Raw genomic sequence first — 5,322 nt, forward strand, 5'->3', positions numbered from 1 at the left:
TCAGGCGCTCAATTCCAGAATTTACTAGAGAGACCTGGTGTAGGAATATAAATGAGTGGGTCATCTGTATTTAGTGGTAACAGAGGCTGTGGGTATACAGGTGAGTCACCGACAGCAGGCCCGGCGGGCTGAGCGGTGGGTGAGGACGCTCAGGAAGTGAGCAGAGATTTCACAGTTCCCTGGTTCTATGAGGCCTCTGCTTTCCTAAATCTCTATGACCTTTATCAAGGGAAAGAGAACAAGAGAGGACAGACCACACACAAAGGAGAAATAAACTGACATAAAAGGTTTTCTTAATAAGTCTCAAACCTAAAAATTTGATTTGAGGAAATTACCAAAAGTGAGCACTTCTGTGAAGTGAAAGGCATCATTGAACATGTTTGAGGAGATAACCTGGTCTCTGTGATTTCTTATGGAAAATGTATCCTTCAGGTTTAAAATCATGAAATCTATTTAAGATATCAGAATATATTAAGGTTCAACATACAAGTTAGTCCATGACAACAAGATGTTTTCTTCTGCCCAAACACAATTTTGTTTGAATTCATGGGAGGAATATTTATTATTCTAAAATTTTTATGCACAATAAATGATTAACATTTCTAAAACATAAAAAATGGGGAAAGGCCCTGGCCAGTGTGGCTCAGTTGGCTGTGTCATCCCGGCAGCAAAGGTTTCTGGTTCAATTCCCGGTCAGGGCACAAGCTTGACTTCTGGTAGGAGATGCGCAGGAGGCAGCAGATCAATGTTACCCTCTCACATCAAAGTTTCTCTCTTCTCCCTTCCCCTCTCTCTAAAAAATCAATAAACTACTCTTTTCTTAAAAGAGGGTAACCTTGGTTAGTAATCTTGAGATGCTTATACAGTTTTGATATTTTTGTTCTTGGGTTAATAACAATTTCATATCACATAATCAAAACACAATAGATAGGATGAGCACCCTAGGTATTGGGGCCTCTTCCTAAAATCATTTTGAAACTCTAGGAAACTCATTCCATTTTCGAGAAATTCTTTATGGTACAGTAAATAGAAAACAGCTACATCCATCGAGCTTTCACTCCTCACCCTGATGTTGTGCATCATGTTAAATTATTAGATTTGAGGAGGGTCCGGGTTCTATTGACTAAAATATGGCTTTGAGCTCTCCATTTATCCAGGAAGGATAATAGCTTTTACCTACTTGGTCATTCTGAGTTGACATTCTCTCCTTCCCCACGTAGCCTCTCCTTTATAATGCCTATCCTTTTCTAACCTATAACTCTTTTAGGTTATAAAAGAAAACTAATATGGAATTGATGCTAGCTCCAGCTTCATTAAAGTTCAGAAGACAACATTATTAATTGCAAAAGTATACATGGGGAAGAGTTCAACACAATCAAAGGTGACTTCAAAGACACAGAAAGAAATATGAAGGCAAGTTTGACAAAGCAATTGTTCACAGATGCTTGTTTAATAACCAACCCTTTTTTCTTCTGTGCTATTTGGGCATTTAAAAAAATTTGTTTGGGGCATATTTATATTTTCCCCTTTTAAAAGGGAACAAAAAGGAAACTATTTAAAGAGCTTTGTGGAAAAAGAAGAACATCTATAAAACTTTCAACAATAAAGATGAATTTTTAAAAAGCTTTGTAGCATTGCTTTTTACAGAACGTAGATTAAATATAATTAATTATAGTGACTGTGATTTAAAAATACCTGAGTCACAGGGGAAAAAGATAAGACTAAACAGTAAGAATAGCCTTTTAAAAATGGGCTAATACTTAATGAAATAGGCAAATAATCATTTCATTGATAGATTAGTACCAATATTGTGACACCAAGAGCAACAAGGAAACTGGACTTAATGCTTGGTCTTTTTTTATTGCTGTTATTAAGGTTTGATTCTCCCACAGCATATAGAAAATTCAACAGGTAAAAAATCATTTAATATCAACTGGATGCTAGAAATCTAAACTAGCACTGCACCTGTGTGAGCTATATGCTAATTCTCAATACAAGTACAAAATCAAGTTCATACTTCTTAAACGGTAATATAAAAACTCACAGATTAGTCATAGGAATAATAAGTCTTGGTTATCAAAGCCTTCCAGATGTCTAGACATGTCATGCAAAAAAACATGCCTTTTTAAGTCCAAAAACTAACGTTATTTTAGTAAAACTTAGCTAAATTATTTAAAATATTTTTTAGAGATCAGGAAAAAAAATGTTTTTTTTTTTCTTTATTTTTAGTTCCAAGAGCTTAAATGAAACATTCATGCATTAAATTCAAAGTCTGACTGTCAAATCATTTCACTTTAATAAAAATTTGAATTACCTGCCTTAGGGCATTATTAAATATCAAATAAAAGCACACATCCATAAGTCTGATTTCCCAATATAATTTTTATGTAGAACTATAACTAAATTTGTATAACATATTTCAAGATAAAAGGATTAAATGTATTCATAAAAGGATGAAGGCAGAATTGGGGTCGCCTTTGAAAGAATTCTTGCACCAATCTTAGGAATTTCTGGAAAAATGACCTCCTTGAAGTAATCTCAGCCTCCAAGAAAAGGACATGAATCCATCCTCCTTTTTTAAAATACATAAATTGTAACTGATTTAAGACTTTGAAAATCATACATTATCTTCCTATCAGTGAATATGAAGTATCTGAAATACATAATCTTATTAACATTAAACTCTTTCACTATGTGTGTGTGTGTTTGTGTGTAAGAGGTAAAATAGTGACGGTTATTTAGATATTTAGAGGGGCAACTCTAGTCGAAGACCACGTGGATCAAAAACTCAAGACAATCTTATTTCATTAAAAAGGGTCACTTATAAGTTACTGACAATCATAGACAGTATATTAAACCTAGGCTGCAGAACATCATAAAGTCATGTTCAACAGACTATCACACCTCCCTGCCTGCCCCTTACTGGTGGCTCCTGCAAGCCCACCCTCACCCTTCAGTCTGCTCCAGTCTCCCATCTTCACTGCTGCTCTCGCCCCTCCGAGCTGCTACTCCCTTCTCCCTGAAATAATAAAAGCGAGTCACAGAATCACTGTATCTATAAACCATCACCTCTTCTTCCTTCCCGTTACAGCACATAAAGGGTCTATTCTCTTAATAAGTCAGTCTGCAGCCCTGGCCAGTTTGGCTCAGCTGTTGGGAGCGTGAGCCTGCGGATCAGAGTCCCGGGTTCGGTTCTCGCTAGGGGCACGTACCAAAAGAAAGAAAAAAGTCAGTCTACAAATTTGCTTAGGACTTCATCCCCTTTCAGAGACTTCAGGACTAGCTAGGACTAGCCCAGGACTCGCCCCTCTGAGAAAGATCATCTTCAGCCCCTCCATCTACTGGCTCATTCTCTTGAGTATACAGAAAAGTTCTAGTATTGCTCTTGTTTAAAAAAGGAAGAAGAGATCTCACAAAAAATAAATTACATATATGTGACATGACAGACATTAGCCAATGCTACAGTGATAATCATATAGCAATATATAAGTTTATCAAACAACACGATGTACACCTTAAACTTACAAAATGTTATATGTCAATTTTTAAAAAGTCTCCTTCAATCTCATCTCCTCTCTGCTGCTGCAGCTCCCCTCCCAGCCCAGCTTATCAAGAGCTGCCACCACACGGCATCTCTGCCCCCTCCCTTCACACTCAACTTCATCCTGTGTTAACGTCTCACTCATCGCCACTCCACCTGACTTCCTGGGGAACTGTCTGACCTCTATCGGGCTGCCCGGGTCCACTGCCAGTTCCGCTGCACAACTGCATTACTCTGGGCGAGTGACCGAAATTCTCCGCACTTTGGTTAATGCAGCTGTAAAGACTCATCAAGACTGTATGAACATTTGATGAGTTAATGCCTGTGCAGCATTAGAACACTATACATTGTAAAATCTCTATCCCGTATTCAGTTCAGACCTCCTTTCTGATCTCCACTCTCAAAACTCCAGCTACCTTCATGCTGGGTCCACTGTCTGTGAGTGACATGTGTCTGTCATCTCCTTCCACATCAATTCTTTTTTTTTTTTTTTTAGTGGAACCTGCCTGCAACAATCTTTTTTTCCCCTTGAAGGCTACAGAAAATCTGCACATAGACAAGATAATTAATTCTCATAATAAAAATACCCCCATCCACATAGGCGAGGTCTCCATCAGATTCCACAGTGAGTATATGGTATGTCAGTCTATTCTACAGGTGCATTTCCTTGTGAGTCTGCAGGATTATGATCAATTCTTTCTGGAAATACTAGCTTCTCACAGACTGCCTCCTTGATAAGTAAATACTGTGATATTTCATTAAGTTCGGTGCAAAGGGAAGGTGAAACATGATTTAAACTAGCAACTTCACTCTCTTGTGTTGTATATTCTTGTGTTGTACATTCTCATGACGTGTAGGTCTTGTCAGCCTTGTAGTAAAGTCTCATGTCATTCATTCCAATAAGACTCCATCACTTCACAAGAAAGACCACAACAGCAGAAAAAAGCTTGAAACTCCATGATCATGGCATTCATCCTCAAGTAAAACTTCTTCAAAACCTTCAATGCTCTCTGTCTTTCCATGGCTCTGTATTTATAGGACCTGTTGTAGGTACAACCTTTAACTTGAGTGATTCTTCAGCAATGTACCCTTATAATCTGCTGTATAGGTCCATTCCTACGGTTTAATAACCTCCTTGGAGTTCCACCCTCATCCTGCTTTTCTGCCTCTCCTTGCACAGCCTACTTGAAGCATTCCTTGGTAGTCGTTTACACATCTTAAAGCATCTGTAGCATTGACCTCAATCCCAAAGCCAGAACCATGCTGGATTCTTAAAACATTGTCTCCAGACATCATTTTGCAGGGAGGGGGTGGGGGATGGCGCTTGATTCATCAGCTAACTTCTCCACGTTCGCCCACGTCATGGTGCAGGTCTTTTCTAGGGACCGAAGAAGTCCCAGAGGCTGAGGGAAGCCGGGAATGATCATGGCCGAGGCAGTGTCCACACGGGCCACGCAGAACAGGCTAGAGTGGTGGTGGCAGCGGACATTGGTTCCCCTGCCTCACTCTGGCCCAGCGCCCTCGGCTTCTGGGCTGTTACCATCTCAACTCAACTCCTTTTCTTTATTTCCACCCCAAGCAGGGCCTCCTCCAGCTTCCCTGCTCTCACTCAATGGCACTCTGCCCACAGTTTCCAAAGCCCAAGCTCCCGAAGTTATCTTTGACATTTCCACCTTCCTCCATCCCATCCAATTTATCACTAGCTAGCTATCATTTTCGAGGTGTTTCGCATACATTAACGTCTCTCTACCTCCACGGCTTCTAGTCTAGTATTCGAGGCC

At 39.4% G+C, this 5,322-nt stretch overlaps 1 pseudogene; it reads right to left on the reverse strand.

Annotated features, from left to right (window-relative positions):
- Positions 1 to 4,187: 4,187 nt before the first annotated feature.
- Positions 4,188 to 4,968, reverse strand: LOC118631868 (annotated as a pseudogene).
- Between the last annotated feature and the right edge of the window lie 354 nt (positions 4,969 to 5,322).

Source organism: Molossus molossus, unplaced genomic scaffold (genome assembly GCF_014108415.1).
Source record: "Molossus molossus isolate mMolMol1 unplaced genomic scaffold, mMolMol1.p scaffold_m16_p_16, whole genome shotgun sequence".
Lineage (NCBI taxonomy): Eukaryota > Metazoa > Chordata > Mammalia > Chiroptera > Molossidae > Molossus > Molossus molossus.